Source organism: Suricata suricatta, chromosome 1 (genome assembly GCF_006229205.1).
Source record: "Suricata suricatta isolate VVHF042 chromosome 1, meerkat_22Aug2017_6uvM2_HiC, whole genome shotgun sequence".
Taxonomy (NCBI): domain Eukaryota; kingdom Metazoa; phylum Chordata; class Mammalia; order Carnivora; family Herpestidae; genus Suricata; species Suricata suricatta.
The window spans coordinates 130789576-130804448 of record NC_043700.1 but is presented as its reverse complement, the minus strand read 5'-3'; the positions used below and the strand labels follow the sequence as shown (position 1 = coordinate 130804448).

Here is a 14873-nt window from a genome sequence, read left to right as displayed (position 1 = left end):
AGCAGAATCCTCAAGGACTTGTTAAAAGCCCAGAGGGTCCAGGGCCTTTACCTACTAACAGGTCTGAGGAGGGTCCAAGAATGTACACTTCCAACAAATTTCCAAGTGATGCTGATGTTTCTGGCACTAGGATCACACTTTTTGGAAACCATTAATTTATATGACACCAAGACAACTCTTCGCTAGGTGGACAGAATCAACAAACATCTAACCTCATTCCAGGAAGAGAGACCCAGATAGTTGTACATCAAAGCCAAATGATAACACAGTAATCACAAAGAAAACTAAGCCCTCTATTTCTCTGACTTGTATCATTTGGAGTTTGAAAACTAAATGCATACATGGGCTAGCATGTTAAAAGGAACCATGATACCTTGTATTCTACTCTCTTAAACACTGGTTTTTTTTATTCATTGGTGTAGGTGCCGCCCAAACAAACTGGAGGTTTTACTAAAATGTGGGAGTTGGGGGGGGGGGGCGGTGAGCGCGCATGCGTGCACACGTGCCGCATTTCTGGAAGACAGGCAGCATGAAACTTCCAGGTCACTACAAAACTGCTGAGAAGCCTGAAGTGAGAATCCCCAGTGCCCTCATCTATAAAATCATGCGTGGGTCAGGGCATGAAACTTGACCTTTTGGATGATTAGCCAAGAGATGTCCTTCGTTTATCCAGAGTCAATTACATTCTCCCTCTTTTCTCCTTTCGTTGTCTCCTTCAAACTCCCACAGCAACCACCTACCAGACAGGAAGATAAAATAGAAATGGAGAGGAGCGGCCAATTGTAAGGCAGTCGAGTGTAGCTGCCAAACCGCAGGTGGGTGGGGGGTGAGAAGCGGGGATGTGGAAGAGAAGAAAGAGCTATTTATTCTCTGAGTCTCTTAGTGGTAATTTCACTGTCTACATAAATAGTGGCTGAGAGCATTAAAAACAAATACAAATATACTACAAACATGGTTCACATCCGTGGGGCCTCCCTCCATGGGTAAGTCCTGAAAGTCTTCTGGGGACCTCCAACAGTCCCCAGTCACCCCAGATGGCCCTGCCAGTAGGGATCCCAGGACCCCTCACTGCATTCCAGGTTAGCTACTACCTCTTGTTAATCCAAATAGTTTGTTTCTCCAGTGATGAGAAAACAAAGAGTAATCGGTTTCATTTTTTTAATTTTCAAAAACATTAATGTTGTAAAAAACTATAAAGAATAACATAATAACAAATGCTCATAGCCCCATGATCCAGATTTAGCAACTGTCGATGTTTGGCTGTATCTCTTTCAGGTTTTAATATTTTGCTTTTATGGAGTTAAATGACAGTTAATGATCTTTTATGCCACATATCTATCCCTTTCCTGTTATTCTCAAGCAACACATTTTGATTTATTTCATTCAAAAAACTTTTACAAATATAAATGTGCATTAGAGAACAACCTAGAATATTATTTTTGTTCTTTGTGTTTGTTACCGGTGGAAATATATTTTGTTTATACAAATGATTCATACTGAGTATTTGGTTCTTCTCTTTGTTTTCACTCAACATAAAATTTTGGAGATCTAATCAGTTACTTTATATGGTCACTTTTAACTGTTCATTTTATTTACTCATTCCCCATTAAATGGACGTACAGATTGTTTCAATTTTCTTTATTCTTATAGAAGAGATTACAATACTCATCCTATCACATGCCTATGTGCATCCTCACAAGATGTGGGTGTTCCTGTTGAGTATGTACACAGAAGTGGAATGTTGAGACCTAGGCATTATGTCTTGAATTTTACTACATGCCATCAACACTATCTTGAAAGTGGGTATATCAAATTATATTACCAAGACCAACATAGTCCAGTACCAATTCGCCCACATGGTGACAACTCCTGGTATTGTCAGACCTTAATTTTTGCTAATATTAGACTACAGTGCCTCATGATAGTTTTAATTCATATTTTCTTGTAACCAATTGAGGTTTTTCTTCTCTGAATTGCATGTTCACACCCTTTGCCCATTTTTCTGTGATTGTCTTTTGTCTACTGATTTTTAGAATTCTTTATATATAAAGAAATGATTCTTTAACATGAAGAGGATACAGAACATTATATATAAGTACATTGTATATAAGAAGTTTTACAAATATCTCCTTTGTGTCCATGGCTTATGTTTTAACATCGTTTATGAGTAACTCATTACTAATTAGATAATAAAGCCAAAAGAAGTGACTGTAGACTAGAACTGTCACTATCACATACAATCCTTCAAAGGTCTAGGTATAAGGAAACTTAGACTCAAAAGCAAAGATGCATGGGGCACCTGGGTGGCTCAGTTGGTTAAGCACCCAACCTTGGCTCAGGTCATAATCTCACAGTTCATGGGTTTGAGCCCCATGTTGGGCTCTGTGCTGACAGCTCAGAGCCTGGAGCCTGCTTCAGATTCTGTGTGTGTGTGTCTCTCTCTCTGTCCCTCCCTCGCTCATACTCTTTCTCTGTCTCAAAAATGAATAAAACATTAAAAAAAAGCAAAGATGCAACTGGAGAAACCAACATTTGTCATCCTGTCTGAAAGCCACAAATCCAGTGTACTCTACTGCAAACCAACATCCTGCCTCATGTGTTCCCTCTTTTAGAAACACTATAAAGCCTTATCACAGTTAAAATGTGCAGGGAGAATTTATGGCATAAGAAATATTTGAAGACATTTGTTAAAAAGGCCAAAGATTCTTATCTAAAGGACTGGGGTGGGTCCAAGAAATATGCATTGCAAACAAGTTCCTCAGGAGCCAATGATGTGGCAGGGTGAGCAGGCCAGACTTTCAGGACTCTTGATGGAGAGCTGAAAAACCACAGCACTTACTGAAGCTGGCGGGGGCCATGAGAGGTCTAGAGTTCCAGCTCGCTGTGGAAATACTTGATGGGTCTCTCTCATGTTGGTCTATACACTCTGTGAGGGCAGGGACTTGCTCCTTCTGTTTGCTCACAGCATCTAGTATAGTGCCTGACTCCATAAATCTCTGTGGGATGAAGAAATCCTCCATGTATCACATTCTGTAGGTAACTGCCCATAGCTACAAAAAGTCTTAGGAAAACTTCGACTCAGCCTCAAATTCTAAACTTCCTTCTCCTACTGAAAGGGAAATAGGCAACAATAATTCACTGTACATGCCAAGTGCTCTTGACTTTAGTGAATTCACAGTTTGACCCTCTGTCCTGATGGTTGTCATCTCAAAGTATGTATTATGAAAACAAACACTCCTAATTATGGTTGTGTCTATAAAATGACAGTCAATTCAGTGGTCAAGGAAATTTGTCCAAACTCTTTACGATGTGAAAATAAAATACCCAGGGGTTTCTTTGAAAGTTGATGCTCACGAAGTACTTGTTAGGATCCCTTCAATACCTGCTCTTTTTACCTCATCCTGGTGCCACGAGGCAGAACAAGTCTCAAGGCCTCTGTGCCTCATGACATCTCTTTGAAGCAAGTATGACTCATTGGGCCTAAAAGCTTACAGTCCTAACAAGCGTCTGCATCTGGCATAGACCATCTTTGTCTTTGATCAAAACTGTCAGCATATCCCTTCCTTTTTGCTTTAGTCATATACTATCACGATGACCAGTGGATCTCCTCTCCAAAGCCAGCCAGCCAGCCAGTCAACAACATCCTTCCTGCTAAGCAAGAATTTAACCACAGTAGATCTTGGTGTGATGCAATGTTCAGATATTTGGCAGAGGGGAAAGTTGTAAGCATTTCTAAGAGCTTTGTCACCTCCTCCTATTTCTTATTCTTCAGTAGGATAGGTCTATCTGAATATCCTCAAAAGGTATAAGGAAGAGAGGCCCTGAGAAGTATATTTGAGTAGAAGGTATGACAGAGACTTAGGGGAATGTGGTTCTGGGAGATTCTTATTGGCCTTAGATACTCTTATTGTTAGAAGTAACATTCAAACTTTTTAAAAAGTCAGATGTTAAAATTCCTCCTGTGCTTAAGCAAGAATCAACATGGAGATGCTGCTGGTTTGAAGATAAAGACCAGGAAGTTGTCTTCTCTAAAGCTAGAGAATGTGATATGAGGACCCTTATCTTCTCATTCCCAAAGAGTGTGGTATGGTGAGAGTCAGTTTAGTGAGATGCAGGTGGCAGCTGAGATAGAACAGAAGTAGGTAGAATATCTTCTCCGGAGGAGGGTATGGAATTCATTCTATCTACTTCCCCCAGGCCAGCGGACAAGCTTAACACTTTGATCTTCAGAGCAATTGCCCTCTCTACTTCTTCCCTTCGTGGTCTGAAGAAGGATTTATATAGAACTGCTGTTTAGGCTTCTATGCATGATGGGCGTGAGGAGGAGGCACTTACAAACATAATATATGAGGACTCCAGGAATTTGTTGGCTGTTTTTGTCAACTGACAGTAGAGTTTTCATAGCTAGGATGAATTGAATACAGGGGTTTTGTTGTTATTTTGGTTTTGTTTTTGCCTGTAAACTTATAGATAATCTGCCAAAGACATTTTAAGCTATATCATTCTGATAAATTTGCACTTGACTTATAAACACATTTTTTCCAGCCTAATGTTGTGTGATAATTATTTTCTGATCTTTTTAAAGCTCTTGTCCTTGGAAACAGGAAGTAGGAAAATACACCGGAAAATCAAACAGTTCAAATTTAAGGCAAGGTCTGAGTCACACAAGTTCTGGCACACAATGTATTTTCTAACCCTGACATCACAAATATCATCCTTGCAGTAGATGTAAAGCAAATAAAGACTAGATGTAAAACAACATGTCTGTGGGAGGGGAGGTGAAAAGCATAATCTGATTGTTTCCTTAACTTTTATAAATTAGTGTTTGAGAGGAAACGAGATGGAAAGGTGACTGTTGGTGTCCTTGTGACAGTTCAATTCGTTCTCCTCATGTTTCAAAAGCTCCAGGCTTCTGAGGTCTCTCTCCCATGCTCTGACTTTTCTCACCTACTATTTGTTTGTCCCCTCTTCCCATGAGTATGTGAGTGTATGTGCATATGTACACACACACACACACACACACACACATATGTGTGTGTGGGTGTTGTGTGTGTCTATTTTGTTCTTACATCTTGTTTCAGTACTCTAGAAGCCAAGATGCGGTGGAAATGCTTTTGGATCAGTATCTTTCTCATTTTCTTGGCCACAATCCATGCCTCTACTCTCTGCCTGGCATCTGACATGTGATCATGATCAAGTGTCATTTCTTGAGTTCCATCTATACTCTCGATATTGGCATATTGATTCAGCTCATTTAATTATCAAAATAGGCTTATGGTGTACACAATACATCTCTAATACACAGCTAGAAAGCCTGAGATTCAGAGTATAGAAGTCACACAGCTAGGGAGTTATGATTTCAAGATTCAAACTTAAACTTTATTGATTCCAAAGCACAAAAATTTCCTCTCCATCACGCCTTCAGAAATAAAGATCTGAGTATGTGATGAATTTAAGGCACATCTGCTCTATTTTTTTTCACCAAATTATCCCTAATGGCAGAAAAGAGTGGATATGGGAAGCCATGTAGGCTTCTGGGTAGAGAGGAATGACCGTGAAGGGATACAGTATGCTTTTGAAAATATTAGTCTGAAATGTCTGGCTGCATTCACATAATTTCTCTGAAGTCTTCTATTTATCCAAAAGATTTGTTCTAATTTTGCATTATATTCCTTAGTATAGTCATGTTTGCTGTAATGTTAAAGAAAAGGGTTAAGAAATACTTTCCATGGTTAAATTAATACTCTGGGAGAATATACCATCTTTACACTACAGGTCTCTGGGTCTCAGACACCTTGCAATTGGTGCTCTTGGTGTTAATGTAACCAGGGTAAAAGGCAGAAAAAAATAAATCCATTCCTATTACTGAAAATACAACTGAGAGGTACATTCCTTACAAAGAGCGTACAACAGCAAATTATTTGCACTTAAGGAACATCACATTACTACGAACGATCATAGGATGGTTTTTGAATATTCAGAAGGGAACTATGGAAATAATAATAAATAAGAACAGTATAGTATAAATTTTGAAAAGTGCAGATTATTTCTGCAGCCTAGCACGGAGACTGAATTGAATCCTAAATTCCTACTAGGGCACACATAACTGTGATAGGCAGAGGCAACACGGTAGAGAGAATGAAAAGAGCTTTGGATTAAGGTTCAAAACCTGAGTTTTAGACTCAGCTCTCCTATCAGCAAGTTTCCCCTTGAGGTTTGATAGGCGCTTTGCTCCTGTGTGTGACTGTATAAAACGAGGTGTTGAATAGTGGGCTAGGTGACTCCGGATACACCCATGAAGAGTTTGCTCTATGGAATCTCTCTAGTGTGTTGCAGTGAGTAGAATATAGGCATTGGGATCAGACAGACCAGAATTTGAATCCCAGTTCAGACATTTAATAACTATGAGACACTAGGTTTCCTATGTGTGAAATAAGACATACCTTATCAGGTCACTGAGAAGGTTAGCGAGAAAACATTTGTAAAAACCTACTGTGATGCCAAGACAGATAGTTGGTACTCAGTAATGGTAGCTATTATTTTGATGATATTTATTACATATATAATAATAAATAGCAATCCGTTTGTTCTGCTAAGTTATCAATTGCACTAGAAATCCTGGTTTGTATTAGATCTTCTTGTCATTCTCTTTGGGCATCATGTAGTTTGTTTTCATAGCATTTACCAGAAAATGTAACTGTCTACTTATTTCTGTGACTCCAGGAATACTTATTTAGTAACTTCCTTCCTACATTGCTATAAGCCCCAGCAGGATAGGAAGTTTTGCTCACATCTGTATTCCTAGAAAATACCATAGTGCCTGAGACAAAGTGAGTGCCCCAAATTATCTGTCAAATGAATAGATGAATAAATAGACCTAAACAATTCTTAGTCCTTACCTCACCTAATCTATAGACATTATGCAAGAAATGTACTTGTTATCTGGGACCCAGAAAACTTACTTGTTCAGTCCCACCTATACTACTGTATTATTGCCTGTTCTACAATAGACCATTTCATACACAATGTACAACATTCAATGATAGGCCATTCTGCTAACTATTTACAAGGCTACCAGTTTTTAGAGCTTACTCCAAACTTCTACCTGCCATAGCTCGGGTTCTGCCACACACATCCAACACAGCTGTCCAATAACATACCTTTATCAACTGGCAGTGAGGAGAAATGCTGTTTCCACTGTGCTTACAGAGAAATGACAGAGTATTTCTTGCATTTTATTTTTTTTTAACAGTCTAAATCGATAGACATGAGTCTGTAGAGTCCATCAGAATCATCTGGGAACCTGCTAAATATGCAGATTCCTGGGTCCCATCCCCAGATATTCTGATTCTGTTTTAACAAGCAGAAAAAGTATAGGTAAAGACTAATCATGTCACCCATGCTAATGGGACATTTCATATGCTATGGTCACAAAGGAAGTAAAAGTTCTTCTCACTGCTGATGGACTGTCATCAGTTGTGCCTAAATGGCTTTGAAAGCAGTGACTAAAATCCATGGATAGCTTAGTGGACTGAAGGTATAAAATCTCTGAGAAGGCAAGGTGCAAGGTATTTCTGTCTATTAAAAATTGTGCATGTGACATATCTTCCAACTTAAACAGTCCCGATCTATAGGTTCTAAAGCTATTCTACCTCCAGATATCCCTCATATGCCTGAGAATAAAATATCAAGCTACACGATGTAATTCTACTTCTAATTTAGAACCTGAATTTCATGACTTTAGAGGTGTGTAAATGGGCTATGTCAACTTTTTGCTTCCTGCAAAGATAATAGTTTACGCTATCACCAGACACCTGTCCAACCTATAATTTTTCCTTACTCCACTTTATTTCACCTCCATGAATATGTAGATAACATTCTGTTGCCAGAGTGCTAAAGAGTAATACAAAGGAGCATGCACATAATTATTCAGGTAGAGGTAAAAGGATGAGAGAACTAACTCAGGTGCTCAGTGGTGGTGAGTCCCTAGCATTGGAAACGACTGTCCTCCTCCTTCATTTCATCCCAGGTAATTACAGGCCATCTATTGTATTTGGTACAGTAAGCAAAGAGCCCAGGAAAGTAATTAGGAGAAAGGAAGGAAAAGATATTAGTGTAACTAATGGGAGAATAACAGGGACTGGCATAAAGAAGGGCAATCAGAGGCATAATCATGGAAGGAAAATTCTTAATTGATTTTGTTCTGTTCCTTTATTCAGTGAGGGTGGTAAGGCAATATTATCACCTAGGAATAGAGATGTTACTGTGTATACTAAGCAATGGAAAGCCTTCCAGTTTTCTTTGGATTCTGTCTCCTCTGTGGAATTTAATTCATTTATTTTACTCATTCAGAAAAAGGTTTTTTTTACTTTTTTATTTAAAAAGAATTTTTTTATGTTTATTTATTTTTGAGAGACAGAGCATGAGCAGGGGAGGGGCAGAGAGAGAAGGAGACACAGAATCTGAAGCAGGCTCCAGGCTCTGAGGTATCAGCACAGAGCCCGACAGAGGGCTCAAACTCACAAACCGTAAGACCATCCATGACCTGAGCTGAAGTCGGCCACTTAACCGAGTGAACCATCCAGGTGCCCCCAGAAAAAGTATTTTTGAGCACATACTACAAAGTCAGAATTTGCTTTACACATACAGGATACAATAGAATAAGGTACATTTTTATCCTCAAGCAGTTTTAAATCTACTGAGAGAGACATACCAATAAGCAAGTCATTTCAACTCATCCTCTCTTCCAGCTAGAATATGGGGGTCAAGATAGGCTTCCCGGAACTGTTATTCAAGCTGTAATTCCAAGAACAGCAAATACTAGGTGGAGACAGTGAGGGAGAGTAGGCAAGAAATGGATAAGGAGACCTTCAGGTAAGTGCTTGGCAATAGTAGAGAAGGGAGAATCAATAGGAAGCGGGCAGTGAGGGAGTATGTTGTTTGGAAGCAATTTCTGGAGGAGAAGAAGAAAGATTTGTAAAACATCTTTCCCCACTGTTTCTAGACACAGAAGAATCCATATTCCCCTCTGGCACTTTAAGCTATTCTAACCAAGCCGCCAAGCTTTGAAGACAGACTCATGGTGGTCTCAGATCCACTCACTTATCACCAAAGTAAATACAAAATATATTTTCTTAATCTACCCATATACATCAAACTCTAAGGCTCTGTTTCCTTTTGGCCTGTCTTCTTTACTTCCTTCATTTCATACACAATGAGCAATGATATCTGCAGTATTGCCTTTCCAGACAGATTTAATACTATCTCTATATGTTTATACTGTCTAGATTAAACTAACCTTGTAAAAATGTATCTCTCCAGATTCTTCTTGGTTCATGTTCAATTGTGTTTATATTCCTTTCAAAATTCTAAAGAGTCTTTTTGATGTGTTTAGGAGTGGCCTATCTGCAAGCCTGGTCTCCCCACTCTTTGCTTTTGATACGATCTGTGCCTTAAGTACACAAATGCCAGGGCTTTGTTACTGGCATCAAATAAAGCATGTTAACTGGACATGTTCCTGCTCTTCAATCATGTATATTTCCTTGCCCAGGTTTTTAGAGCATTCCAGGAAATTAATAAACTTTAGCTTCTAAATATCTCCTTTGTAATGGTGTGCTGGGACCAGTCCATATGAGCTCACGTGAACTGACTTTTAAATTTTCAGGAACTTTGTGAGCCAGTTGTTAAAGACTGCTTGTTATTAAAAAATTAAAGTATATAGACTAGCAAATTATGTTTAAAACAGAAGGAATATATACTCAAAATCCATCACTTCCTAGTTATTCTACTACCTGATACTATTATCTATGCTCTTCAGTGCATTCATACCTACAGTTTTGGGTGGTGGTAATATTACAGAATGTGTTACTGTGGTTCTCTTCCCAAATCTGAGTTCAGAATGACATGTTGGTAACTTGAAAATGGCCATGATGGGAGTATTTGCAGCACAAAATTCACAAATGATACAAACCACGACTCATTTTATCTTCCTTTAGAGATAATTATTTTGTTAAACCTTGGCACATGCACCACTAGTCACATGGAATAAAGAATGAGGACATTTGTTGGAAAGGAGAAAGGACGAATATTGGCAGAAAAATAGTCAGCCAGTTCTAACATTATGAATAAAGTGTATTCAAATTACAATCTAAGAGAGGATTGGTTGAAATAAAATCGTATTCTCTGAAAATGTACGCATCTGTCCTCTTGAAGTTAATAAATTTTTAAGGACAATGAAGTCATTACATGCTCCTCCTGTTCCTTTATGCCTTTAGCAGAACAAGTGTCTAGAGTGTATAAAACCTTTTTGAAGCACCTGCCAACACGCTCTTATACCCTGATAGCAGTCTTGGTTGTATAAGTTCTCCCAGACATTTGAGAAATCATGAAGTAGGTGAACCTGTTTTGTGAATTAAGGTAACAATTGTATTAACATTTCACAGTTGAAATGATTTCTTCTGAGACTCTGCAGTTTCTGGGTGCTATAAATGTCATATAGATGGCATCTTTGTCCTCAAGAGAATATGCGGGGATATTTAACATAAAGAAAGGCCCAGGAGAAGTAACTGGGACCTAGCAGACAATGACAGGAGTGACCTTCACTAGAAGGTCTTGATGGATCTCCTAGAACTTCTTCTTTGATTCTTTAAATTTCCTCGAGGCACAGTCAAGGGACAAAAGCAAGTACTGAATTATTTGGGGAGGGAAGCATATACACAGGGCTTTAACAATTTTCCTAAATTTAGGAATAGATTAAAAAAACAAACAAACAAACAAACAAAAAACAGGACTGGAACCCTTAAACTCTGAGTCTTACTCAGACAGAGCACACTCCAGATGTCAATGAAGACTGATTCCGAAACCTCAGCTTTGAGTCAGGCAAATTACTCTAATGGATAAATAAACAGTGAACCAAATTTCCTTCACATTTTTAGGAAGTGGGAAACCCTTTATTAAACAAACAAACCCATAAAAGACAGACTTGTGTACCTGAAGCTGGAGGCATTTATCAAAAATTCAGAAGTGTAGAAGTCAACATTACAATTATATGGCAGACTTTCTCCTTAAGATTATGTGGGCTTAAATAATTTTATGATTTTTGCTTGATTTTAAAGACCTCACAGAGCTGATTCCATCAAATGAAAACTATATGAAGTCTCTAGTTCACAACTAGGTCTATGCACTTCATACTAACGTATTATAAATTGATCAACCGGGGGCTCTTGGTGGCCCAGTCAGTTATGCATCAGACTCTTAATTTCGGCTCAGGTCATGATCTCACAGTTCATGAGATTGAGCCTGGCATTGGGCTCTGCGCTGACAGTGTGGAGTCTGCTTGGGATTCTCTCTCTCTCTCTCTCTCTCTCTCTCTCTCTCTCTCTCTCTCTCTCTCTCCTTGTCTCCTTCTGTCTCTCTCTCAAAATAAATAAATAAACATTTTTTTAAATTAAAAAAATAATAAAATAAAGATAAATTGATTGACAGTAAGCAAAGTAAACCTTCCAAGTCCCACCTAATGAGTGTGAATGGAAAAGGAATTTCTAGATGCTCCATTCATTCCCCAGACAGGGTGCATCATCTGGCCATCTGTTCCAACTGGAGATTGATGGAAAGAAAGTATGAGAGGTTTGGCCAGGAGTTCCAACTCTTGAATTGAGTCTTTTAAAACCTATCTTGTTTGAGAGAATTTTCTACTTTTGGTTCTGAAAATTATAAAATAGTCATGCTGCTTCAGAAACATGTTATACCTCTCTCAAATAAAGATGCAATGCACCATAGAGCACAACTCTAGCTAAGGCTGGCACATACAAGGCTTTCTTGCCATTACCTGTCCGGGCTAGATAGAACTAATCTATCAGAATAAGCCTAAACCTGAATCAAAGAGGATGCTCATTCCCTCTGAGAGTGGATGTAGTCTTTTAATCCTTCCCAACATTCTCGGGCATGCCACTCCCATGAATCTGAATTTGTACTTGAGACAAGCCCAGATCTGATTCACAATTTTATTTCATTGAAAGTGATGGCCAAAGAGGTTACTTGCTTAAAGTCACCAAACTCGTTCGTTACCAAACCGAGATTTGAAACCAGGTTTTCAGTGTTCTTTCCACGGTGATGGATTACATTACTTAAACCACTGAGGATTTTGGTCTGTGGGGTGATGCAACTTGAATTTCCACCAATAGGTTTAAGGATCCAGTTGATGGATACATCAGGGCAGACTCTGAAAGGCACCTACAGAAATCCTGTAGGTGGGGCTGTTTATGAGTTGCTGCTCAGAAAAAAACACTAATCAAAGTGCTTTTCTTTCCATATATGAAGTATCAGAGTTTATGACATCAAAGTCAAGTGAAGAAATCAAATAGGCCAAAATAGAGCCCTAGGATTAAGGAATTCTGCAATTATTTATTAGTTTATTTACTGAAGCAGAGTTAAGCACTGAATTATGAATAAATAGGTTATTTTAATCTTAAAGGGCCTCATCTTTGTGGAGACACAAGGTACATGTGTGGGGAATTTGGAAGAATTATAGAGCTGAGGCAAAATGCAGACTATTAGAGAAAAAACTTTGAACTCACTTTTCTTGCAAGTACTCTGTTCATTTTCAAGTGGGTCTTGTGTGTCAAGCCCACACCTCCGTTATTCTGACATTCTTAGTCTACAGTACCCTTTTTAATTCTGTTATGTTAGCAAACATTTTCGGTATTGCTAACAGTTTGCAAACCATCATTAAAAAACATCAGGTGATGAATGGATAAAGAAGATGTGCTACACACTACACACACACACACACACACACACACACACACACACTGGAGAATTACTCGGCAATCAAAAAGAATGAGATCTTGCCATTTCCAACTATGTGGATGGAACTGGAGGGTATCATGCTAAGCAAAATTAGTCAGAGAAAGACAAATATCATATGATTTCACTCATATGAGGACTTTAAGATACAAAACAGAGAACATAAGGGAAGGGACGCAAAAATAATATAAAAACAGAGAGGGGGACAAAACATAAGAGACTCTTAAATATAGAGAACAGCTAGCTAAGGCTGGAACATACAAGGCTTTCTTGCCATTACCTGTCTGGGATAGATAGAGCTAATCTATCAGGGTAAGCCCAAACCTAAATCAAAGAGGATGCTCATTCTCTGTGAGTCTTTTAATCCTTCCCAACATTCTCCAGCATGCCACTGAAACCATTGTTGCACCATATGCTAACTAACTTGGATGTAAATTAAAAAATAAATACCTTATTTAAAAAAACCCCAGGTGAGTGCTTTCCGTTTCTGCTCTCCCTGTCCTCAGTTTGAAGACATTCATAGGTGATGAGGAGGAACTAGCTCCACACATCCAACAAAACCAAGAGCAAACATTCGTAGATACCGATGTAAAGGGCTACCCCTACCACACGCATTCAACAATGTGGCTGGGACAGGAGAAAGGAGTCAGCATCACAGGCACAGAACACCCTGCTGTCTCTCAGAGGCCTCCCAACCTAACAGCTGCTCGCACACCATGAATAACATCCTGTCTTAGCCTCAAAGACACGAACGTGTTTTCTACCTCCACCCTTGGCAAAGCCCCATTTCCATGTGCCACTTTGGTTTCAAATTTGCTCAGCTGGCTCGTATGACCTAGGAATTTCATATTTCCAAAACCCAGTTAAAAGTTTAGACATTTTAGAGAAAGGAGAATTGAAAAGTATAGGGCATCTCTGTGTGTTCCTCTACACAATGCTTCAACAGATAGCATGACCCTTCCTTGCCCAAAAGGTGACTTGCAAAATTGCATCAGTATAAATAAGACTACAGGTGAAAACTATTAATGCTACAGTAGAACCTCATGGCCCCCAAATTCTATCCCATTTATCAGAAGTATAGGATTGCATTGGTATTATTCTTAAATGAGTTCTTGTGAATTTAGTAAACCAACTACTTATTACTTAGCAGGGTTACTTATAGATTTTGTGCCTTAAAAAAATCCGACATCTTATTCAGAGGATATGTTGTTAGAGGAAAAACCTTAGGTATTTTTTATCTGATGACAAATTATACATGTTATTTTCAGCTAAAAAAAAAAAGTGAGGAAATAAACAGTGAAGAAGAGTGCTAAACCAGAGGCAGAAGGCTAAGTTTTAGACTAGTAAATTTTCTCACTGTCTTTCAATTTCCACTTCTCCAGCCCTAAAACTCTCTGGGGATGCATGTGAAGGATGGTGAAATGTTAACAATATTTGGAAATCATTACTCTTGAAGCCCTGAGAACGACTTTGGCTCAGGAGATAATGAGAGATCCAGTGAGGGTGGTCCACATTTTTCCTAGTTAAGATATAAAATGATCATGAGAGTCATAGGCAGACATACTGTTTTACTTCAAGTTTCTCACAAGATTTTATTTTTTAATTGACAATGGCCCCATTCCTAGTCACACAAAATCCTTCCAGATCATTCTTTCCTAAGCAGTGTAGACCTTAATTTGCTGTTCTATACTAATTTGCTGGTCCTAATTTCATAATAATGGAAATTGGGGGGAAGCCCACAGTCAAAAAGGCCAAAAGGAAACCAATGCAAAGAAACATCTACGTGTGAGCATCAAGTTTTCAGGCTGAGGTTGGCAACCCAGAGATCACAATCACTGGTGAAGCAGAGGTAGTAATTATGAATGGAGGTCAAGAATGCAAAAGAGAAGGAGGTGTGCTAACATTCAGACACACAAAATTAGAAATATAGAGCCGGTTGAATAGAGCAGACAGCAAGGGACGAAGGCCTGAAATACCTGGGCATACCTATAGGTCTTTCTACCAGTGTAGGCTATGCAAATTAACTCCTACATTCCCAGTCCCATTTAAGGAATGTGCTCTTGATCTGA

The 14873-nt window shown here is 38.8% G+C and overlaps 1 protein-coding gene across 1 annotated transcript in view; it reads right to left on the bottom strand.

The window, feature by feature from the left end:
* The window catches only part of LOC115295959, a 429236-nt gene that overhangs the window by 95357 nt on the left and 319006 nt on the right, over window positions 1–14873 (bottom strand). The gene's annotated exons all lie outside the window — the stretch shown is intronic.